Raw genomic sequence first — 26,540 nt, 5'->3', positions numbered from 1 at the left:
ATGGACACTGTCTCAAATTGAGGTCTTTCATCCATTTTGAGTTTAACTTTGTGTATGGTGTTAAAGAACAACAGAGTTTCATTCTTCTGTAGGTAGCATTCCAAGTTTCCCAGCATCATTTATTGAAGAGACTGTCCTTTTTCCACTGGATATTTTTTCCTGCTTTGTCAAAGATTATATAACCACTGAATTGAGGGTCCATATCTGGGCTCTCTACTCTTTTCCATTAGTCGGTGTCTGTTTTTGTGCCAATACCATGCTGTCTTTCTTTTTTAATTTATTTTTTATTTATTTTCAGCATAACAGTATTCATTGCTTTTGTACCACACCCAGTGCTCCATGCAATCCATACCCTCTTTAATACCCACCACATGGTTCCCCCAACCGCCCCCCCACCACTTAAAACTCCTCAGATTGTTATTCAGAGTCCACAGTCTCTCATGGTTCACCTCCCCTTCCAATTTCCCCCAACTCCCTTCTCCTAACTCCCAATGTCCACCATGCTATTTTTTAATGCTCCACAAATAAGTGAAACCATATGATAACTGACTCTCTCTGCTTGACTTATTTCACTCAGCATAATCTCCTCCACTCCCGTCCATGTTGCTACAAAAGTTGGGTATTCATCCTTTCTGATAGAGGCATAATACTCCATAGTGTATAGGGACCACATCTTCCTTATCCATACGTCCGTTGAAGGGCATCTTGGTTCTTTCCACAGTTTGGCAACCGTGGCCATTGCTCCTATAAACATTGGGGTACAGATGGCCCTTCTTTTCACCACATCTGTATCTTTTGGGTAAATACCCAAATAGTGCAATTGCAGGGTCATAGGGAAGTTCTATTTTTAATTTCTTGAGGAATCTCCACACTGTTCTCCAAAAAGGCTGCACCAACTTGCATTCCCACCAACAGTGTAAGAGGGTTCCCCTTTCTCCACATCCGCTCCAACACATGTTGTTTCCTGTCTTGTTAATTTTGGCCATTCTAACTGGTGTAAGGTGATATCTCAATGTGGTTTTTTTTTTTTAAGATTTTATATATTTATTTGACAGAGAGATCACAAGTAGGTAGAGAGGTAGGCAGAGAGAGAGGGGGAAGCAGGCTCCCTGCTGAGCAGACAGCCCGATGTGGGGCTCGATCCTAGGACCCTGAGATCATGACCTGAGCCGAAGGCAGAGGCTTAACCACTGAGCCACCCAGGCGCCCCTCTCAATGTGGTTTTAATTTGAATTTCCCTGATGGCTAGTGATGATGAACATTTTTTCATGTGTCTGATAGCCATTTGTATTTTCCATTTTTCATTGGAGAAGTGTCTGTTCCTATCTTCTGCCCATTTTTTAAAATATGATTGTCTGTTTTGTGTGTGTTGAGTTTGAGGAGTTCTTTATAGATGCTGGATATCAACCTTTTCTCATTTGCAAATATCTTCTCCCATTCCGTGGGTTGCCTCTTTGTTTTCTTGACTGTTTCCTTTGCTGTGCAGAAGCTTTTGATCTTTATGAAGTCCCAAAAGTTCATCTTTGCTTTTGTTTCCTTTGCCTTTGGAGACATATATTGAAAGAAGTTGCTGTGGCTGGTGTTGAAGCAGTTACTGCCTATGTTCTCCTCTAGGATTCTGATGGATTCCTGTCTCACGTTGAGGTCTTTTATTCATTTTGAGTTTATCTTTGTGTACGGTGCAAGAGAATGGGCGAGTTTCATTCTTCTACATATAGCTGTCCAGTTTCCCCAGCACCATTTATTGAAGAGACTGTCTTTTTTCCACTGTATATTTTTTCCTGTTTTGTCGAAGATTATTTGACCATAGAGTTGAGGGTCCATATCTGGGCTCTCTACTCTGTTCCACTGCTCTATGTGTCTGTTTTTATGCCAGTACCATGCTGTCTTGGGGATCACAGCTTTGTAGTAAAGCTTGAAATCAGGTAACGTGATACCCCCAGTTTTATTTTTGTTTTTCAACATTTCCTTAGCAATTCGGGGTCTCTTCTGATTCCATACAAATTTTAGAGTTATTTGCTCCAGCTCTTTGAAAAACATCGGTGGAATTTTGATCAGAATGGCATTAAAAGTATAGATTGCTCTAGGCAGTTGTAGACATTTTAACAATGTTTATTCTTCCGATCCAAGAGCATGGAATGGTCTTCCATCTTTTTGTGTCTTATTCAATTTCTTTCATGAGTGTTCTGTAGTTCCTCGAGTACAGCTCCTTTACTTCTTTGGTTAGGTTTATTCCCAGGTATCTTATGGTTCTTGGTGCTATAGTAAATGGAATCCAAATTGGCAATGAAGAAGTCAAACTCTCTCTCTTCGCAGATGACATGATTCTTTATATGGAAAACCCAAAAGACTCCACCCCTAAACTACTAGAACTCATACAGCAATTCAGCAACGAGGCAGGATACAAATTCAATGTACAGAAATCAGTGGCTTTCTTATACACTAACAATGAAAATACAGAAAAGGAAATTAGAGTACCATGCTGTCTTAATGATCACAGCTTTGTAATAAAGCTTGAAATCAGGCAATGTGATGCCCTCTGCTTTTTCAACATTTTCTTAGAAATTTAGGGTCTTTTCTGGTACAAATTTTAGGATTGTTTGTTCTAGCACTTTGAAAAATGCCAATGGTATTTTGATTGGGATGGTGTTAAAAGCATATATTGCTGTGGACAGCATAAACATTTTAACCATGTTTATTCTTCTGGTCCATGAGCATGGAATTTTTTTCCCATCTTTTTTTGTCCTTTTCAATTTCTTTACTGAGTGTTCTGTAGTTCCTCAAGTATAGACCATTTACCTCTTTGGTTAGGTTTATTCCAAGGCATCTTAAGGTTTTGGGTACTATTATAAATGGAATCAATTCTCTAATTTCACTTTCTACAGTGTCATTGTTAGTGTATAAGAAAGCACCTGATTTATATGCATTGATTTTTTATCCTGCTACATTACTGAATTGCTGTTTGAGTTCTAGTAATTTGAGGGTAAAGTATTTGGGGTTTTTCACATAAAGTATCATGTCATCTGTGAAGAGAAAGAGCTTGAGCTCTTTTTTGCCACCTTGGATACATGTATTTCCTTTTGTTGTCTGATTGCTGTTGCTAGAACTTTTAGTACTATGTTGAAAACTAGTGGTGACAGTGGGCATCCTAGTCATGTTCCTGATCTCAATGGAAAAGCTCACAGCTTCTCCCCATTGAAAATGACATTCACTGTGGGTTTTTCATAGATGGAGTTTATTAAGTTGAGGAATGTTTCCTCTATCCCTGTACTCTGAAGAGTTTAAATCAGGAAAGGATGCTGTATTTTTTCAAATGCTTTTTCTGCATCAATTTAGAGGACCATGTGGTTCTTCTCTCTTCTCTTATTAATTTGTTCTATCACATTGATTTGAGAATGGCAAGCAACACTTGCATCCCATGGATAAATCCCACCTGGTCATGGTGGATAATCTTTTATTTTTTAAATATTTTATTTATTTATTTGACGGACAGAGATCACAAGTAGGCAAGAGGCAGGCAGAGAGAGAGAGAGAGAGGAGGAAGCAGGCTTTATGCTGAGCAGAGAGCCGGATGGGGGCTCAATCTCAGGACCCTGGGATCATGACCTGAGCCAAAGGCAGAGGCTTTAACGCAGTGAGCCACTAGGCACCTCAGTGAATAATCTTTTTCTTTCTTTCTTTCTTTTTTTTTTAGGTCATTTTATTTTATTTATTTATTTGACAGAGAGAGATCACAAGTAGGCAGAAAGGCAGGCAGAGAGAGAGGAAGGGAAGCAGGTTTCCTGCTGAGCAGAGAGCCCAATGTGGGGCTCGATCCCAGGACCCTGGGATCATAACCTGAGGCAAAGGCAGAGGCTTTAACCCACTGAGCCACCCAGGTACCCCAATAATCTTTTTAATGTACTGTTGGATCTTATTAGGTACGATCTTGTTGAGAATCTTAGGATCCATATTCATCAGTGATATTGGTCTGAAATTCTTTTTAGTGAGGTCTTTGCCTGGTTTGGGGATCAAGGTAATGCTGCTTCCATAGAAAGAGTCTGAAAGTTTTCCTTATGTTTCTATTTCTTGAAACAGCTTCAGGAGAAGAGGTATTATTTCTTCTTTGAATGTTTGGTAGGATTCCCCAGGGAATACATCAGGTCCCGGACTCTTGTTTTTTAGGTTTTTGATCACTGCTTCAATCTCATTACTAGTTATTGATCTATTGAGGTTGTTAATTTTTTCCTGTCTTAGAAATTCATAGTTTCCAGGAATGTATCCATTTTTTAGGTTGCTTAACTTATTGGCATATAACTGTTTGTAATAATTTCTGATGATTATTTCTATTTCCTTGGTGTTAGTTACGATCTCTCCCTTTCCATACATGATTTTATTAATTTGGGTTCTTCCTCTTTTTTTTTTTTTTTTTTTTTGGATTAGTCTGGCCAGTGGTTTATCGATCTTATTAATTCAAAGAACCAGCTTCTAGTTTCATTGATGTATTTTATTTTATCTCTGGTTTCTAACTCATTGACCTCTGCTCTAATTATAATTATTTCCCTTCTCATGCATGAGGTAGGCTCAATTTGTTGTTGATTCTCCAGTTCTTTAAGGTGCAAAGAGAGTTTGTTTATTCAGTATTTTTCTATTTTCTTAAAGTGAGACTTGGATAGCTATGTATTTCCCCCTTATGAACGTCTTTGCCATATCCCATAGGTTTTGGATCGATGTGTCTTTGTTCTCGTTGGTTTCCATGAATTGTATAAGTTCTTCTTTGATTTTCTGGTTGACCCAAACATTCTTCAGCAGGATGATCTTTGGCTTCCAAGTGTTTGAAATTTTTCCAAACTTTTTCTTGTGATTGAGTTACAGTTTCAAAGCATTGTCATCTGAGAATATGCAGGGAAAATTCTCAGTCCTTGGGTATCAGTTGAGACCTGATTTGTGGCCCACTATGTGGTCTATTCTGGAGAAAGCTCTATGCGAGTTTGAGAAGAATGAGTATTCTTCTCGAATTAGGGTGGAATGTTCTGTATATATCTATGAAGTCCATCTGGTCCTGTGTTTCATTCAAAGTTCTTATTTTGTTGTTGATTTTCTACTTAGACATCTGTCTGTTGCTGGGTGTGGTGTGTTAAGATCCCCTACAATTAATGTATTCTTATCAATATGTCTCTTTATTTTGATTAACTTTTGGATTGTGTAATTGGCTGCTCCCATGTTGGGGGCCTAGATATTGACAATGGTTAGATCTTCTTGTTGGATACACCCTTTAAGAATGATATAATGTCCTTCTGTATCTCTGACTACAGTCTTTAGCTTGAAATCTAATGTTTATAGCAGCAATGGCCACGGTCGCCAAACTATGGAAAGAACCAAGATGCCCTCCAATGGATGAATGGATAAGGAAGATGTGGTCCATATACACTATGGAGTATTATGCCTCCATCAGAAAGGATGAATACCCAACTTTTGTAGCAATATGGACCGGACTGGAAGAGATTATGCTGAGTGAAATAAGTCAAGCAGAGAGAGTCAATTATCATACGGTTTCACTTATTTGTGGAGCATAACAACTATCATGGAGGAGAAGGGGTCTTAGAGAGGAGAAGGGAGTTGGGGGAAATTGGAAAGGGAGGTGAATCATGAGAGACTATGGACTCTGAAAAACAACTGAGGGGTTTGAAGTGGCAGGGGGGTGGGAGGTTGGGGTACCAGGTGGTGGGTGTTATAGAGGGCACAGATTGCATGGAGAACTGGGTGTGGTGAAAAAATAATGAATACTGTTTTTCTGAAAATAAATAAATTAATTTAATTAAAAAAAATCTAATTTGTCTGATATGAGACTTTCTTTTTGAGGCCCATTGGCATGAAAGATGTTTCTCCATCCTTTCACTTTCAGTTTGGATGTATCTTTAGGTACAAAATGAGTCTCTCATAGACAGCATATGAATGTGTCCTATCTTTTTATGTAATCTGTGACCCTTTGCCATTTTATGGGGGGCATTTGGGCCATTTATGTTGACAGTGATTATTGAAAGATGAGTTTTTATTGTCATCATGTTTCCTGTGAAGTCCTTGTTTCTATTGATAGTCTCTGTAAATTTCTGTTCTATACCACTCTTGGTGTCTTTCTCCCCCCCAAAACCCCTCGTAATATTTCTTGTAGGGATGGCTTGGTAGTCATATATTCTTTTAGTCTTTGCCAGTATGGGAAGCTCTTTATCTCTCCATACATTGTAAATGAGAGCCTTACCAGATAAAATATTATTGGTTGCATGTTCTTCTCATTTAGTGCCCTGAATATGTCTTGCCAGCCCTGTCTGGCTTCCTTAGGTTTCTGTGGACAGGTCTGATATTATTCTGATGTTCCTCCCTCTGTAGGTAAGGAATCTCTTCCCCGTAGTTGCCCTTAAGATATTTTCTCTCGTTTTACGGTTCATGAGTCTCACAATCACAGAGTGGTAGGTCTCTTTACCCTCATTTAACCTGGGGGGTGTCCTCTCTGCCTCTAGGACATGAACACTTGTCCCATTTGCCAGGTTAGGAAAATTCTCAGCTAGGATTTGCTCAACTATATCTTCTAGTCCTCTCTCTCTCCACCTTCTCAGGGGTCCCAATAATTTCTGACACTGGAACATTTCATGGCATCATTACTTTCTCTAATTGTGTTCTCATGGATTCGAAGCTGTTTGTTCCAGGCCTCCTCCTGATCCCTCTTTTCTGTCAGTTTGCCTTCTAGATCACTAATTTGTTCTTTTGCTTCACTTATCCTAGCTGTTAGAGTATCTATATTAGATTGGATCTCATTGGTAGCATTGTTAAATTCTGCCAGATCAGCACTCACTTCTGCCATTAATTATGTTACCATTAATGGTTTTCTCCAACCTAGCCATTGTCTGCATAACTGTTTCCTTGAATTCTATTTCCAACATCTGGCTCATGTCCATATCCATTAGTTCTGTCGCAGAGGTCACAGTCTCTGAACTTTTCCTCTGTTGGGGGTTCCACCTCCTGGTTATTCTGGTGAGAGGTAATTGAGGGGATGTAAAGCTGAAAATATCAACCATGATCTAGGCAAGGTGTACCCTCTCCACTGATGATCCTCTGCCCCAATTGAGATCCAGAAGTGTATAATCTTACATCTCAGGCTGATTTCATGGGCATACAGAGTGCTCTGGTAGATATCTAACTAAATTCAGGGAACTGGTTGAAATAGGGTCTCCTATTCATCCTCCATCTTGCCTCTCCTCTTCAACTTTGCTATTTTTCAAATTAAGTTTTTAATTTTAATTCCTGTGTAGCTAACATACAGTGCTACATTAGTTTCAGGTATATAATACAGTGATTCAATAATTCTATACATTATTCACTGTCATCACCATAAGTGTACTATTTAACCCCCATCACCTATTTCAACATCTCCACCACCCACCTGCACTCAGTTTGTTCTTCATAGTTCAGAGTCTCCTTCTTGACAAATAGCATATGATTAGTTTGTCTCTTCTTTTGCACATTTGTTTTGCTTCTTAAATTCCACACATGGATGGAATCATATGGTATTTGTCTGTTCTGACTGAATGATTTATTTTAATTTTAATTTTTTTGGTTAAATTTCTTTTCACTGTTCGAGAATGCATTGTTTATGCACCACATCCAGTGCTCCATGCAATACATGCCCTCCATAATACCCACCACCAGGCTCACCTAACTTCCAATCCCCTTCTCTTCAAAACCCTCGGTTTGTTTCTCAGAGTCCACAGTCTCTCATGGTTCATCTCCCCTTCCTATTTCTCCCAACTCACTTCTATACTCCATCTCCCCATGTCCTCCCTGTTATTCCTTAGCTCCACAAATAAGCGAAACCATATGATAATCGATTCTCTCTGCTTGACTTATTTCACTCAGCATAATCTCTTCCAGTTCTGTCCATGTTGATACAAAAGTTGGGTATTCATCCTTTCTGATGGAGGCATAATACTCCATTGTATATATGAACCATATCTTCTTTATCCATTCATCTGTTGAAGGGCATCTTGGTTCTTTCCACAGTTTGGCGACTGTGGCCACTGCTGCTATGAACATTGGTGTACAGAAGGCCCTTCTTTTCACTACATCTGTACCTTTGGGGTAAATGCCCAGTAGTGCAATTGCAGGGTCATAGGATAGCTCTATTTTTAATTTCTTAAGGAATCTCCACACTGTTTTCCAAAGTGGCTGCACTGACTTGCATTCCCAACAACAGTGTAAGAAGGGTTCCCCTTCACATCCTCTCCAACACATGTTGTTTACTGTCTTGTTAATTTTAGCCATTCTAACTGGTGTAAGGTGGTAACTCAATGTGGTTTTAATTTGAATCTCACTGATGGCTAGTGATGCTGAGTATTTTTTCATGTGTCTGTTAGCCATTTGTATGTCTTCTTTGGAGAAGTGTCTGTTCATGTCTTCTGCCCATTTTTTGACATGATTATGTGTTTTGTGTGTGTGTGTGTTGAGTTTGAGGAGTTCTTTACAGATCTCGGATATCAGCCCTTTGTCTGTACTGTCGTTTGTGAATATCTTCTCCCATTCCATGCGTTGCCTCTTTGTTTTTTTGACTGTTTCCTTTGCTGTGCAGAAGTTTTTGATCTTGATGAAGTCCCAAAAGTTCATTTTAGCTTTTGTTCCCTTTGCCTTTGGAGACATATCTTGAAAGAAGTTGCCGTGGCTGGTGTCGAAGTAGTTACTGCCTATGTTCTCCTCTAGGATTCTGATGGATTCCTGCCTCACATTGAGGTCTTTTATCCATTTTGAGTTTATCTTTGTGTATGGTGTAAGAGAATGGTCAAGTTTCATTCTTCTATACATAGCTGTCTAATTTTCCCAGCACCATTTATTAAAGAAACTGTCTTTTTTCCACTGTGTATTTTTTCCTGATTTGTCGAAGATTCGTTGACCATAGAGCTGAGGGTCCATATCTGGGCTTTATATTCTGTTCCACTGGTCTATGTGTCTGTTTTTATGCCAGGTACCTGTCTTAGTGATAAGCTTTGTCATAAAGCTTGAGATCAGGCAACATGATGGGCCCGGTTTTGCTTTTCTTTTTCAACATTTCCTTAGCAATTCAGGGTCTCTTCTGATTCCATACAAATTTGAGGATTGTTTGATTCAGCTCTTCGAAAAATGCTGGTGGAATTTTGATCAGAATGGCATTGAATGTTTAGATTTCTCTAGGCAGTATAGACATTTTAGCAATGTTTATTCTTCCAATCCAAGAGCACCAAATGGTCTTTCATCTTTTTGTGTTTTCTTCAATTTTTTTATGAGTGTTCTGTAGTTCCTCAAGTACAGATCCTTTACCTCTTTGGTTAGGTGTATTCCCAGGTATCTTATGGTTCTTGGTGCTATAGTAAACGGAATTGATTCTCTAATGTCCCTTTCTGTATTTTCATTGTTAGTGTATAATAAAGCAACTAATTTCTGTACATTGATTTTATATCCTGAAACATTACTGAATTGCTGCATGAGTTCTAGTAGTTTGGGGGTGGAGTCTTTTGGGTTTCCCATATAAAGTATCATGTCATCTGTGAAGAGAGAGAGTTTGACTTCTTCATTGCCAATTTGGATACCATTTATTTCTCTTTGTTGTCTGATTGCTGTTGCTAGGACTTCTAATACTATGTTGAACAAGAGTGGTGAGATTGGGCATCCTTGTCGTGTTCCTGATCTGAAAGGGAAGGCTGTCAGCTTTTCCCCATTGAGGATGATATTCAATGTGGGTTTTTCATAGATAGATTTTATGAAGTTGAGGAATTTTCCCTCTATCCCTGTACTTTGAAGATTTTAATCAGGAAAGGATGCTGGATTTTGTCAAATGCTTTTTCTTCATCAATTGAGAGGACCATGTGGTTCTTCTCTCTTTATCTCATTGATTTGTTCTATTACATTGTTTGATTTGCAAATGTTGAACCACACTGGCATCCCATGTATAAATCCCACCTGGGCATGGTGGAGAGTCATTTTAATGTACTGCTGGATTCTATTAGCTAGGATTTGTTGATAATCTTAGCATCCATTTCATCAGAGATATTGGTCTGAAATTCTCCTTTTTGGTGGGATCTTTGCCTGGTTTGGGGATCAGTATAATGCTGGCTTCATAAAAAGAGTATGGAAGTTTCCTTCTGCGTCAATTTTTTGAAACAACCTCAGGAGAATAGGTATTATTTCTTCTTTAAGAGTTTGGTAGAATTTTCCCAGGGAATCCGTCAGGTCCTGGGCTCTTGTTTTTTGGGAAGTTTTTGATCAATACTTCAATCTTGTTACTAGATATTAGTCTATTCAGGTTGTCAATTTCTTCCTGATTCAGTTTTGAGAGTTTATAGGTTTCCAGGAATGCATCCATTTTGTCTATGTTGCTTAACTTATTGGCATATAACTGGTAATAATATTTTCTAATGATTGTTTCTATTTCCTTGGTGTTAGTCATGATCTCTCCCTTTTCATTCATAATTTTATTAATTTGGGTCCTCTCTCTTTTCTTTTGGATTAGTTTGGCCAATGGTTTATTGATCTTATTGCTTCTTTAAAAAAAACCAGCTTCTAGCTTCATTGATGTGTTCTACTTTGACTGACGTATTTTGCTTAGAATTTTACTCTCTAGTTACGTCATGTTGTTGCAAATGGTAATACTTTTTTAATGGTTGAATAATATTCCATTGCATATATATATATATATATATATATATACACACACATATGTATGTCACATCTTCATTATACTTCATATATTGATGAAAACTTGAGCAACTTCCATACTTTGGCTATTGTAAATAATGCAAAATAATGCAGGTATAAACATAGGAGCATGTGAGGGGGTGCCTGGGTGGCTCAGTTGGTTAAGCATCTGATTCTTGGTTTTGGCTCAGGTCATGTTCTGAAGGGCCTGAGATTGAGCCCCACATCTGGCACTGCACTCAGTGAGGAATCTGCTTGTCCCTCTCCCTCTGCTCCTCCCCCTGCTCCCTCTTTCTCATATAAGTAAATAAAATCTTTGAATAAAATTAAAATAGGGGTGCATGTATCACTTTGAATTAGTGTTTCTATATTTTGCACCCAATAGTGCAAATATTGGATCAGAGGGAGGTTCTATTTTTAACTTTTTGGAAAACCTCCATACTGTTTTCCACAGTGTCCGTACCACTGTGCATTCCCCATAACATCACAAGAGTGCTCCTTTTTCTCCACAACCTCACCAACATCTGTTGTTTCTTGTGTTTTTAATTTTAGCGATTCTAACTGGTGTGAGGTGATATGTCATTGTAGTTTGATTTGCATTTCTCTGACGATGAGTGATGTTGAGCACTTTTTCATGTGTCTGTTGGCCATCTGGATGTCCTCTTTGCAGAAAGTTCTGTTTATGTTTTCTGCCCCTTTTTAAATTGGATTATTTGTTTTTTGGGTGTTAAGTTGTATAAATTATTTATATATTTTGGAGACTAACTTTTTATTGGATATGCTATTTGCCAATATCTTCTCTCATTCAGTAGGTTGCTCCTTTAGTTTTGTTGATTGTTTCCTTCACTGTACAGAAGCTTTTTATTTCAATGTATTCCCAATAATTTATTTTTACTTTTATTTCCCTTGACTTAGGAGACATAGCTAGAAAAGTGTTGCTACAGCTGATGTCAGAGGAATTATTGCCTGAACTCTCTTCCAGAATTGTAATGGTTTCCTGTCTCACATTTAGGTCTATCATCCATTTTGAGTTTATATTTGTGTATGATGTAAGAAAGTGGTTCAATTTCATTCTTTTGCCTATTGCTGTCCATTTTTCCCAACACAATTTGTTTAAAGAGACCCTTTTTCCCAATTGCATATTTTTCCTCCTTTGTCAAAGATTGAGTTTATAGTTGTGGGCTTATTTCTGTGTTCTTTTGTCTGTTCTATTGATTTATGTATCTATTTTTTGTGCTAGCCATTTTGCTTTTATGAAAGAACTATATTAGTATCTGTTTTCACTAATGGAAAGAAATCTGAAGAGGATTTTCACTTTTATGAAAAACATCTCTTACTTTACTAATGCAGGTCTTTTGTATAAGTGAAGAGGCATAACACCAATTTCAGACAGCAGGAGATGCCTATATAAGATAAAATAAGCTTTAAGTTAAAGGAGGTCACAAGAGACAAATATAATCATTATATAATGATAAAGTGGTCAATTAATAAAGAAGATGTAATCATGGCAAATATTTATGCACCAACATTGGAACACCTTAATGCATAAAGCAAATGCTAACAGAACTCAAAGGAGAAGCAACACAATAATAGTAGATGACATCAATACCATCTTAATTATGGATGTATCATCCAAAGAGAAAATCAAAAAGCAAAGAGCAGATTTGACAGCACTGTCAGACAAAATGGGCCTAACGGACATATAAAGAATATTATATTCAACAGCAGCAAAATACACATTCTTCACAAGTGAACATGTTAGACTATAAAAGAAGTCTTAACAAATCCAAAATGACTGAAATTATACCAATAATCTTTTTCTACAACTGTATGAAACTAGAAATCAATAACAGAAGGATAACTGGACAATTCACAAACACATGGACATTAAACACACTCCCAAATAAACAATGACTCAAAGAAGAAATTAAAAAAACGTTGACATCAATGAAAATAGAAGCACAACGTACTAAAACTTATGGGATGCAACAAAAGTATTTCTAAGACTGAGGTTTATAGCTATCAATGCCAATTTTAAGAAAAAAGAAAGACCTCAAATAAACAACCTAACATATCTCATAGAACTAGAAAAAGAACAAATTAAGCCCAGAATTAGCTGAAAGGAGCAAATAATAAAAAAATTAAGCAGAAATATATGAAATGAAGAAAGGAAAACAAGAGAAAATATCAAGAAGAATAAGAATTAGGTTTTTCTGAAGGATGAGCAAAACTGACAAACGTTTGGCTAGGCTAACCAAGAAAAAAAGAGAGTAGACTCAATAAATAAAAGTATAAGTGAAAGAAAAGATATTACAAGTGATACCACCGAACTACAAAGGACTATAAGATATCACTATGAATAATCATAAGCCAACAAATTGAGTGACTTAGAAGAAACACATAATTCCTACAAACATACAACTTACCAAGACTGAATCATGAAGAAATAGAACATGACCAATAATAATAATGGTCTGTGAACAGATGTGAACTGACCAGTAATAAGTAAGGAGACTGAATCAGTAATCTGACACCTTTCAACCAAGGAGAACGCAGTACCAGATTAATTCACTTGTGAAATTTTTTAAAAAGATTTTATTTATTTGACAGTGAGTGAGAGAGAGAGAGAGAGAGAGAGAACACAAGCAGGAGGAGTGGGAGAGGAAGAAGTAGGCTTCCCACCAAGCAGGGAGCCTGATGCAGGGCTCGATCCTAGGACCCTGCGATCCTGACCTAAGCCAAAGGCAGATGTTAACGACTGAGCCATCCAGGTGCCACTTCACTGGTGAATTTACCAAATGTTTAAGGAAGAATTAATGCAACCCCTCAAAAACTTGGGGAAGCAAACACTCCCAAGCTCATTTTATGAGGCCAGCATCACCTTCATACCAAAGCCAGAGAATGACACTACAAGAAAATAAAATTACAGGCCAATATCTCTGATGAATATACATACAAATATTCTCAACAAAATACTAGCAAATTGAATTCAACAGCACATCTAAAAAACTATACAGCACAATCAAGTGGGATTTAATCCTGAGGTAAAAGGATGATTTGCCATGTGCAAATCAATGAGATAAAACCACCTTAACAGAATGAAGAATAAAAATCATATAATTTAAGTAGATGAAGAAAAATTTTTTTCTAAAATTCAACAGCTTTTCATGATAAAATATCAAGGGACTGGGTACAGTATAGGTATATATATATAATATATATATATATTATATATATCTCATAGCTAACATTATGTAAAATGGTGAAAAATGTAAAGTTTTTCCTCTAGAACAGGACTAAGACAAGGGTGCCCACTTTCACTGGTCTTATTCAACAAAGCACTAAAGTCCCAACCAGAGAAAATAGGCAAGAAAAAGAAATAAAAGGTATCCATAAAAATCCTCAACAAAATATTAGGAAACCACATTCACCATTACATTAAAAGGATCATTCACTGGGACACCTGGGTGGCTCAGTTGGTTAAGAGTCTGACTCTTGATTTTGGCTCAGGTTATGATCTCAGGGTCATGAGATGGAGTCCCACATCAAGCTACATGCTGGGTGTGGAACCTGCTTGGGATTCTCTCTCTCCCTCTGCCCCTCCCCCATCCCACTCATGCGCTCTCTCTCAAAAAAAAAAAAAAAAGTATCATTCACTACAACCCAATGGGATTTATTCTGGGAATGCAAGGTTGGATCAATATTTGCAAATCAATGTGATACACCACATTAAAAAAGAAGAAAAATCATATGATTAGGGGTTCCTGGGTGGCTCAGTGGGTTAAGCCTCTGCCTTTGGCTCAGGTTATGATCCAGGGCCCTGGGATCAAGCCCCGCATCAGGCTCTCTGTTCAGCAGGAAGCCTGCTTCCCCCCCACCCCTGCCTACCTCTCTGTCTACTTATGATCTCTTTCTGTTAAATAAACAAAATATTTAAAAGTCATATGATCATCCCAATAGATGCAGAAAAAGCATTTCACAAAAATCAACATCCATGCATAATAAAAACTCTCAACAAACTGAATTTAGAAGGAACATACATCAACATAATAAAGGCCATATATGACAGACCCAGAGCTAACATCATACTCAATGGTGAAAAACTGAGGGCTTTTCCTCTAACACCAGGTAAAAAGATAAGGATGTACATCTTCACTACTTTAATTCAACAAAGTACTGAAAATACTAGTCATAGTAAGCACCAAAGAAAAAGAAATAAAAGGTGTCTAAACTGGTAAAGAAGAAATAAAACTGTCAGTATTTGCAGACGACATGATACTATACATGGAAAACTCTAAGGACTCCACCAAAAATACTATTAGAAGTAATCAATGAGGGGCGTCTGAGTGGCTCAGTGGGTTAAAGCCTCTGCCTTTGGCTCAGGTCATGACCCCAGGGTCCTGGGATTGAGCATTGGGCCCCACATCTGCTGAGCAGAGAGCCCGTTTCCCTTCCTCTCTCCCTGCCTGCCTCTCTGCCTACCTGTGATCTCTGTCAAATAATTAAATAAAATCTTTAAAAAAAAAGAAGTAATCAATGAATTCAGTAAAGTCATGAGGTACAAAATAAATACACACTAAATGGTTGCATTTCCATATACTAATAACAAAGTAGCAGAAAGAGAAATTAAGAAAACAATTCCATTTACAATTGCACCAAAATACAATACGATACGATACGATACAATACAATACCTAGGAATAAACTTAACCAGGAAGGTGAAAGACCTGTCCTCTGCAAAAAGTAAGATACTGATGAAAGAAATTCAAGATGGCATAAACAAATGGAAAATTATTCCATGCTCATGGATTGGAAAAATTAATATTGTTAAAATGTCTACACTACCCAAAGCAATCTGCAGATTCAGTGCAATCTCTATCAAAATACCAAGTGCAGGGGCGCCTGGGTGGCTCAGTGGGTTAAACCACTGCCTTCGGCTCAGGTCATGATCTCAAGGTCCTGGGATCGAGTTCCACGTCGGGCTCTCTGCTCAGTGGGGAGCCTGCTTCCTCCTCTCTCTCTCTCTGCCTGCCTCTCTGCCTACTTGTGATCTCTCTGTCAAATAAATAAATAAAATCTTAAAAAAAATACCAAGTGCACTTTTCACAGAACTGGAACAAATAATACTAAAGTTTGTATGAAAAAATGTAAGACTCCAAATAGCCAAGGCAATCTTAAGAAAGAGGAACAAAACTGTAGGTATCACAATCACAGATTTCAAGATATACTAGAAAGCTAAGTAATCAAAATACTATGGTACTGGAATAAAAACAGACACAGAAATCAATGGAGCACAATAGAGAGCCCAGAGATTGCTTATATGGCCAATTACTCTATAACAAAAAAGGTAAGACTGTGCAATGGGGAAAAGGCAATCTTCTTAATAAAAGGTTCTGGGACAACTGGGAACCTACATGCAAAAAAATGAAACTGGACCACTTTCTTATTCCATTTACAAAAAAAAAAAAAAAATAGATTAAATACCTAAATGTGAGACTGAAAACATAAAACTCCTAAAAGAAAACATAGGCAGTAATTCCTTTGATATTGGCCTTACCAGCATTTTCCAAGATATGTCTCCTCAAGCAAGGGAAACAAAAGCAAAAATAAAACGATTGGGACTACCAAGATAAAAAGCTTTTGCCCAGTGAAGGAATCCATCAACAAAACAAAAGCACAACCTACTGAATGGGGGAAGATATTTACAAATTTTATACCCAATAAAGAGTTAATATCCAAAATATATAAAGAACTTCTACAACTCAACACCAAAAAACCCCACAAATAATTCAATTAAAAATGAGCAGAGGACCTGAATACACATTTTCCAAAGAAGACACGCATATGGAAAACAGATATATGAATAGATGTTTACCATCACTACTCACCGGAGAGAAGCAAATCAAAACCACAATGAGATATCACTTTGCACCTGTCAAAATGACTAGAATAAAAAAAGATAAGAAATAACAAATGCTGGTGAAGATGTGGAGAAAAAGGAACCATTGTTCACTGTTGGTAGGATGTAAATTGGCACAGCCACTGTTGAAAACAGTATGGCAGCTCCTCAAGAAATTAAAAATAGAATTACCTTATGATCCAGTAATTCTACTACTGGGCATTTCCCTAATGAAAACAAAAACACGAACTTGAAAAGATATGTGCATCCCTATGTTTATCACAGCATTATTTATAATAGCCAACATATGGAAGCAACCCAAGTATCCATCAATAGGTGAATGCATAAAGAAAATGTAGTATGTATGCAATGGAATACTATTCAGCCATAAAAAATAAGATCCTGACATCTGCAACATGGATGGACCTACATGGCATTATGCAAGTATAGTAAGGCAAAGACAAATATCATATGACTTTGCTTATCTATGGAATCTAAAAATGAATGAATAAAAACAAAAAGCAGAAACAGACCCATAATAGAAACTGATGGTTGCCAGGGGGAAGGGAGAATATGGGCAAAGGGGAGTGTGAGGTACAGGCTTCCAGTTGTGGAAGGAATAGGTGACAAGGATAAAATGTACAGGATAGGAAATATGGTCAATGGTATTGTAATAGATTTGTATGGTGACAAATAGTAGCTGTACTTGTGAGCATAGCATAACATACAGAGATGTTGAATCATTATGTTGTACACCTGAAATTAATGTAAGTAACTCTGTGTGTCAATTTTAAAAAAGAAAGAAAAGGCATCTAATTTGGAAAGGAATAAGTACACTTATTTGTGTTTGCATTTAAAATAACCTTATATTCAAAAAATCCTGGGTGGCTCAGTCAGTTAAGCATTCTACTCTTGACCTCAGCTCAGGTCTTGATCTCAGGGTTGTGAGTTTGGGCCCCAGCATGGAGCCTACTTAGAAACAATAAAAATAAAAATATCCTAAAGACTCAACCAAAAACTGTTGGAACAAATTCAGTAAAGTTTTAGAATATAAGATCAACACTGAAAAAATTCATTGTGCTTTTTTTTTTCTTAAACATTCTATTTATTTATTTAAGAGAGAGAGAGAGAAAGAGAGAGCACAAGCCTGGGAGAGAGGCAAGAGACAAAGGGAGAGGGAGAAGCAGGCTTCCCGCTGAGCAAGGAGTCTGATGTGGGAACTGATTCTGGGACCCTGGCATCAAGACCCGAGCTAAAAGGGAGATGCTTAACTGACTGAGCCACCCAGGTGACCCCAGTTGTGACTCTCTATACTAACAAGAAAGTATCTGAAAAAGAAATAAAGAAAACAATCCCAAATTATAATAGCATCAATAACAAAAAAAATAGGGATAAATTTTAGCAGGTGAAAGATCTGTACAAATACTAGAAAATATTGATAAGAGAAATTGAAGAAATACAAAAATTTTCTGTTCATTGATCAGAATAATTAGTATTGTTAAAATGTCAACACTACCCAAAGTGATCTATAGATTAAATGTAATCCCTATCAAAATTCCATTGGAATTTTAACAGAAATAGAAAAAAAAAAATCCTAAAGTTTGTGTGAAACCACAGATGACTTCACATAGCCAAAGCCATCTTGAGAAAGAATAAAGCTGGAGAAATCACACTTCCTGATTTCAAACTTTATTACAAAGATATATACTCAAAACACTAAGGTATTATCATAAAATCATACAAATAGAAAAATGGAACAGAACTGAGATCCCAAAAATAATCTCACAAATATATGGTAAGATAACAGTTGACAAGAGTGCCAAGAATACTCAGTGGGGAAAAGACATTGCCTTCAATAAACTGCTGGGAAAACCGGATATTCACATGCAAACAAATGAAAGTTGACCCCTATCTTACACCATTAACAAAAATGGACTCAAAATGGATTAAAGACTTAAATGTCATACCTGATACTTCCTCCTAGAAGAAAACAAAGGGAAAAAAGCTCCATGGCACTGGTCTTAGCAATTTTTTTTTTTTTTATATGATGCTGAAGTCAGAAGGAACAAAAGCAAAAATAGACAAGTAGGACAACATCAAACTAAAAAAACTTCTGCACAGCAAAATAAATGATCAATAAAATGAAATGGCAACCTACAGAATGGGAGATAATATTGGCAAACCAAATATCTTAAAGGGGGTTAATATAAAAAATACATAAGAAAATCATACAACTGAATAGAAATCATCATCATCATCTGATTTTAAAATGGACAAAGGACTTGAATAGACTATTTTCCTCAGAAGAGATACAAATGGCTAACAGGTGCTTGAAAAGATAATCAACACCACTAATCATCAGGGAAATGCAAATCAAAACCACAATGAGATCTCACTTCACACCTGTTAGAATGGCTATTATCAAAAAGCAAGAGATAACACCTGTTGCCAAGAATGTGAAGAAACTCTTCTGCACTGTTGCTGGGAATGTAAATTGGAACAGTCACTGTGGAAAACTGTGTGGATGCTTTTCAAAAAATTAAAAATAGAACTACCATAGGACTCCAAAATCCAATTTCTGGGTATATTTTCTAAGGAGAGGAAATCACTATCTCAAAAAGATATCTGCACCCCCATGTTCCTTTGCAGTATTGTTCACAAGAGCCAAGACATAGAAACTACCTAATTATGCACTGATGGATAAATTAATAAAGAAAATGTAATACTTTTAAAATAGAATATTATTCAGCCATGAGACAAAAGAGAATCCTGGCATCTGAGACAACATAGCTGGAACTTGAGGGCATTATGCTAAGTGAAAGAAATCAGAGAAAGACTAATACCGTATGTTCTCACTTATGTATGGAATGTAAGTAAAAAAAGTCAAACTCATAGAAACAAAATAAGTAGTTGCCAGGTAGGTGTGAGAAATGGGGAGATGAGTTCAAAGAGTTAATAACTTGCAGTTATAAGATGATTCAGTCCTGGGTATCTAACATACATCCTGATGAGTGGAGTTAACTGTATTGTAAATTGAAGTTTGTGTATGTGCGCGTGCACACACACATGATAACTACAGGAGGTGATGATGTCAACTAACCTATTTGTGTTAATCATTTCACAATATATATGTATATTGAATAATCACATTGTTCACCTTAAACTTGTGCAATGATTTTGTCAATTATATCTCAATGAAGGAGGAGAAATTTTGAAAAATAAAATAAATTATTTCCTGCAGTGTTAGCTTGGTGGTTGCATAGTCTTTTAAGCCTTGCCACTCTTGGAAACTCTTTATCTCTCCATTCATTTTGAATGTAAGTCTTGCTGGATAAAGTATTCTTGGCTGCATGTTCTTCTCATTTAGTGCCCTGAATATAACTTGCCAGCCCTTTCTGGCTTGCCAGGTCTCTGTGGACAAGTCTGACGTTATTCTGATGGGCTTTCCTCTGTAAGTAAGGAGCCTCTTTGTCAGAGCGGCTTTTAAGAGATTATACCTACAATTATGATTCCTCAATTTGACTATCATGTGCCTTCTGTTTTTTTGGAATGTATAATCTTGGGTGGAGACCTTTCAGCCTCTAGTACATGAATGCTGGCTCCATTCGCGAGATTGGGAAAATTTTCATGAAGAACTTGTTCCACTATATCTTCTAGAATTCTTTCTTTCTCCTCCCCTTCCGGGATTCCAATACTTCTGACGTTGGAACGTTTCATGGCATCATTTATTTCCCTGATTCTGTTTTTGTGGTTTCTAAGCTGTTTGTTCCAGACTTCCTCCTGATCCTTTCTCTCTGTTTGTCCTCCAGATCACTAATTCTATCTTCTGTCTCAGTTACCCTAGCTTTGAGAGAATTTAAATTAGATTGGAACTCATTGAGAGCATTGTGAACCTCAGCCCTGGTAGCTTTTAGCTCTGCCCTAACATTGTGAACATCATCTCTGGTCGCTTTCAGTTCGGCCCTAATCAATTCCTTTTGGTCATCCATGGGATTCTCCAACCTAGTTATTGCCTGGATAATGGTTAGCCTGAATTCTCTTTCTGACATATTGTCTATGTTGATAGCCAGTAGCTCTGTTGCAGAAGGTCCATCCTCTGTATTTTTCTTCTGTTGGGCATTCCTCCTCCCAGTGATTTTGGTGAGAGATGACTGAACAGATGTAGCTGGATGTATCAACCATGGTGCAGTCAAGGTGCACCCTGGAACACTTCTGAGCAATCAGGATGCCTCACCCAAACGAGAGAAAAGAGAAAAGAAAAAGAAAAAAAAAAGAGCGAGAGAGAGACAGGAAAGAAAGGGAAGATAAAAGAGAAGGTTCAGCCCAAATAGGCACCAAGATAAGATTTATGAAGTATACAAACAAAAACAAACAAAAAGACTGATAAAAGTATATGACATGAGAAATTATATATATATGCAAATAAAGGAAGAACCTTGTTCCAAAGAACCCCAAGTGTAATATTTATATACTATCAGGACAAACACAAAAACACAGAAACACTGGTGGAAGAAAAAGATGGAAGAGTGGTTATAAATTCTCAGTGTGGGCGAGGAAAGTTGTTTTGATTCTTCCTGGATGTATCTTGATATCTTTATGGGCAAATAATGTTCGACAAAACAGGAAAAAACATACAGTGGGAAAAAAAGACAGTCTCTTCAATAAACAGTGCTGGGAAAACTGGACAGCTATATGTAGAAGAATTAAACTTGACCATTCTTTACACCATACGCAAAGATAAACTCAAAATGGATAAAAGACCTCAACGTGAGACAGGAATCCATCAATATCTTAGAGGAGAACATAGGCAGCAATCTCTTCGATATCAACCACAGCAACTTCTTTCAAGATATGTCTCCAAAGGCAAAGGAAACAAAAGCCAAAATAAACTTTTGGGACTTCATCAAGATCAAAAGCTTCTGCACAGCAAAGGAAACAGTCAAAAAAACAAAGAGGCAAACCACGGAATGGGAGAATATATTTGCAAATGACAGTACAGACAAAAGGTTGATATCCAGGATCTATAAAGAACTCCTCAAACTCAACACACACAAAACAGATAATCATATCAAAAAATGGGCAGAAGATATGGACAGAGACTTCTCCAATGAAGACATACAAATGGCTATCAGACACATGAAAAAATGTTCATCATCACTAGCCATCAGGGAGATTCAAATTAAAACCACATTGAAATACCACCTTACACCAGTTAGAATAGCCAATATTAGCAAGACAGGAAACAACATGTGTTGGAGGGGATGTGGAGAAAGGGGAACCCTCTTACACTGTTGGTGGGAATGCAAGTTGGTGCAGCCTCTTTGGAGAACAGTGTGGAGATTCCTCAAGAAATTAAAAATAGAGCTTCCCTATGACCCTGCAATTGCACTACTTGTTATTTACCCCAAAGATACAGATGTAGTGAAAAGAAGGGCCATCTGTACCCCAATTTTTCTAGCAGCAATGGCCACGGTCGCCAAACTGTGGAAAGAACCAAAATGCCCTTCAACAGACAAATGGATAAGGAAAATGTGGTCCATATACACTATGGAGTACTATGCCTCCATGAGAAAGGACGAATACCCAACTTTTGTAGCAACATGGACGGGACTGGAAGAGATTATGCTGAGTGAAATAAGTCAAGCAGACAGAGTCAATTATCATATGGTTTCACTTATTTGTGGAGCATAACAAATAGCATGAAGAACAAGGGGAGTTAGAGAGGAGAAGGGAGTTGGGGAAAATTGGAAGGGGAGGCGAACCATGAGAGACTACGGACTCTGAAAAACAATTTGAGGGGTTTGAAGCGGCAGGGGTTAGGAGGTTGGGGAACCAGGTGGTGGGTATTAGAGAGAGCATGGATTGCATGGAGCACTGGGTGTGGTGCAAAAATAATGAATACTGTTATGCTGAAAATAAATTTAAAAAAATTTTTTAAAAATTAATTTAAAATTCAAATTAAATCTAATAAATTAAATTATTAATTTAAATAACTATAAATAATTTTATAATTTTTCATATATTTTCATAATTTAAAATTTATGATTTATAAATGATCTTTTAAATATTATTAATAACCATAATTAATAATTATTAATAAATTTAATAAATTAAATTTAAATAAAATTTAAGTTAAAATTTAAAATAAAAGTAATCTTCCCTTCCAACCTTAAAACAAACTTTCACACATTTAAATATATATGAAAAGTATTTACTTCTAAATTCAACTTAATTGACCTTCTGGTTTTGATTTTAATTTCCTATAGGTGTACATACAGTAGGAGGATCCAATGGATAATATTATTTCCTTTCCTTTGATGTTGTTATTACCCTGTACAAATTAGTAAACTGACACTCTGGATTCTATATAAACCTTGTGATTTTATTAATTATGAGCACACCATATATAAATGGATGCTATTTTTTTGTGTGAGGAAATTAAACTTCTGAGCTGGTATGGTTGAGGCAGAGATATTGTGGATTCTTTAAAAAGTCATCTAGGTAATGAGCACCATCATGAAAGCCTGCATGAAAGACAATGAGCTAGCTTTGGCAACACAGAGACATATTCTTTGACCTGGCCAAAATATTTTCCATTTTGAAATTCCAAGAGTTTCAAAGGAGTTATATGAGAATTTCAGTACCTCTCAGCCCCAATCAATATAATGCTATTATATTAAAGATAAGGTAAAATGATAAAAATTAACTGGAGTAGTCTGATCACAGATGTGAATAATGGATATAACATTCCAGATAACCCACATGGTTATTATAAGCTGCAATAAGCAATCCTGTATATTTCTAACACCAGGGAGCATTTACCTCAGAAACATACAAAACCAATTCCATACACTACAAAAGAGACATTAGGAATTGTTGGAGTAGAGGCAGATTATTTAATAAATGATACTGGTATTATGTGGAAAGAAACCATGTCCATTTTCCTCTACAAAACACAAGCCAACTTCATTCTAGATAAATGAGTGTTTCTTCTTCTTCACTCACCCATTCCTTTTAAAATATTTAAGATACCAAAAAAAAAAAAATTTAAGACACCTAGATTTCCGGGAATTTGCTTATGTGTATCAAGGTCTAACTTTGTTTTCCCAAATGCCTAGGTAATTATTCCAACACCATTTACCATATGTGTAGAAGAGTTAATATGACAGACCTGAATTTGCTAGCCTTATAAAGGTCTGCTTGCACGGCTGGCCCTTGGTGGGATTTTATTATTAGTAATTAATAGATATACTAATTAGTAATTATTAGTAATTTATTAAAAGGATAAAGAAGACAAAAGGGAAAACCCAATTACTAACATTAGGAATGAGAGAGGTGACATCACTAACTAGTCTACAAATATCAAAAGGATAAGTTGATTGACAAGGTTGTAGCGAAACAGAAACTCTCCTACATTGCTGTTGAGTGTCCAAATGTGTAATACCCCTTTAGAGGGTATTTGAGAATACCTAATAAAACTACACTGCACATGCATATCATCCATCCCCACTTCCAGGATTCACTATCCCCATTTCTAGGAATCTACCCTGAAAACAGACCTCTAACCACACAAAAATATATTTGCATGAGGTTATCTGTCCAGCACTAATTATAACAGCAAAATATTAGAAATAAATATCTACATATAGTGTGACTGAACAAATTAGAGTAGTGACAAAAGGAAGTGTTATTCAGCTGTAAAAAATGAGAAAGGTATCTATGTATCAACTGGCTTCAAGTCTGTAAAATATGCAAATAGATTAGAGGGATTAGTAAAATTTATTTTCCTAACTATATTTTCCTTAAAAAAAAAAAAAAAAGAGGTTGATATCCTGTGGCTATTTCACAGTGGGCTCTGACCAAAAGGGATCAACACAAATAAGGCAGTGCCACAGTGGTTCACCGTAAATCATGAAGTCTAATGCTTTGGCCAGAAAATAAAAACGAGGAAAGGTCCCCAGAGGGTAACCTGTGAGACCATCCATAAACCATTTTCTGTAGGTGGTTCCTAGAAAGACCTTCCTTTAAAGTTCAAGACTGAAAAGGAAAGGACCTCAGATATGGCAGGTAGAGCAGTGACCCTTGTATCCTTATATGGGAGGGAGCTATGTTTGTGTGTATGGGGAGGGATACGATGGGACTAGGCCCTTTCAGAACCTCATATCCAGGGCAGACACCCAGAATGCTGCTGCCTGAGATGAGATCCAGGGATCCTCTTGGGAGTTGAGAAGCTTGCTGTAATACTAATGAGAAATCCTATGTGAAGGGCCCAAAGCATCTAGGGTCCTTCCTCTTAAGTGTGTTGCCTCTCACAGAGCTGGCGAGATTGAGCTTAATTCCTCTCGCATCTCCAAGCAGCTGGAGCCTTGGAGTAAGTCAGTCTTGTCCACTCCAATTCTCCCCCAGTATTGAGCTTAGCCATCCCCACCGTTTGAAAGACAGACAACAAAGAGTGCCAACTAGGTGAGACAAAGGGAGTGGTAATGAGGGTCACATACCTTATCAGTTCCCATCCCTGCCTTTTCAGAAAAACGCCACTGGTGTGCAGAAATCGCCATTTCACTGTTTCTTCTCTCTGGGTACCCCTGAAGCCAATTTCCTCCGTGTGTCTACCTCCCACCCCACAAATAAAAACAGTGTCGCATGGAGCTGGGTAGGGAGGCTGGGAGTGGGGCAGGGATGTTTAAAAGGAAGGAGAGAGCAGAGAGGAGGGTCGGGGGCACTCCCTGCACCCACACCTAGTCTCAGCCACCACCTCCCACAGATGACATTTCCAGGCCTCACACCCACTTCCTCCAACAGCAACCGCTGCTTCACTCCACGTGTTGCCTCCCTCAGGATTACTTCCTGCCTCTTGAGATCTCAGGAGAAAGACTGACCCCAGCTAAGATGCTGGCAATAGGCCGAGGGGCTCTGCCCTCTACCAACAAATGCTGTTAATTCTGATGGCTCAAGACATTCCTTTCCAGGTTAGCTCAGCATGCGGAGACACCCACCCACCCACCACAACGCATTACCACCCTCCCACGGCAGTGTCTCACTCGTCAAGTGCACGTCATTCCCGCCCCTTTTCCGTGCGGCACACCTCTGTGTTTGCCCAGGAGAGAGCCCCGTCATGTGAGCCACCACGAGCCTCACATGACCATGCAGTCAGCTTGCCTGCTGCAGCCCTGCAGCATGAAAGGCAGAATCTTCTGCCCCTGAAGTGGAGATACTTGCTAGAAGAATCTGAAGCTTTGGTCTCTGGTGAAGATAGAGAGCTGAAGGAAGGCTGGATTTGGAGCCAGAGCTCCCAGCCCTAGCGCTAGACCTGGGCCCTGCTCTGTTAGGAGCACAGGGCTGGTGAGGAATATTCGATGAGGAGTTTGGAGACAAACTGATTTTTATTATTCTGTATGATACTCGGACAACATATTAACACACACACACACACACACACACACACACAGATACACCAATCGACCTTGAAAAATACTGATAAGTAAGACAAGCTTAAACTCCAATGCCCACTACCAGGACCATCCCTGTTAATGCTTGTGGTTTCTGAAGGCAAGCAAAACTGCCACTTTGCCTTGCTTCCATAAACCTTGAATACCAGAGTCGGGTAAGAAAAAAACCAAAACACTTTGCATTCTTAAAACAAGCAAAAAAATAACAGGGTCAGCATGTCTGGTTATCTTCCTGGAAAAAACAAACAAACAACTTTGTATTTCCCCTTAACCTGCACTCACCTTCATCCTCTACCCTCCATCCAAAACAACTATATGCCTGACTTTTACTCCTGTCTGAATATATATTACATTTTTGAATGTGAAAAACCTGTGGTATGATTCAGGAGCTCTGGTAATTTTAAAGTTTATTCCCTTTAACTTATGTATTTTTATTTGGCAAGCTAGTTTTTTTTTTTTTGAAATTGTAGTCTCTTAGAATTATTTATTCCTTTGAT

General features: G+C 37.6%; 1 protein-coding gene across 6 annotated transcripts in view; it reads right to left on the bottom strand.

The window, feature by feature from the left end:
* GPRASP2 (G protein-coupled receptor associated sorting protein 2) overlaps positions 1-26,540 on the bottom strand; it is a 140,895-nt gene that overhangs the window by 66,824 nt on the left and 47,531 nt on the right. The window lies entirely within an intron of this gene.

The sequence above is a fragment of the Mustela lutreola genome, chromosome X (genome assembly GCF_030435805.1).
Source record: "Mustela lutreola isolate mMusLut2 chromosome X, mMusLut2.pri, whole genome shotgun sequence".
In the NCBI taxonomy this organism is placed as follows: domain Eukaryota; kingdom Metazoa; phylum Chordata; class Mammalia; order Carnivora; family Mustelidae; genus Mustela; species Mustela lutreola.
The sequence above is the reverse complement of the archived record's forward strand: the minus strand, read 5'-3'. Positions and strand labels throughout refer to the sequence as shown.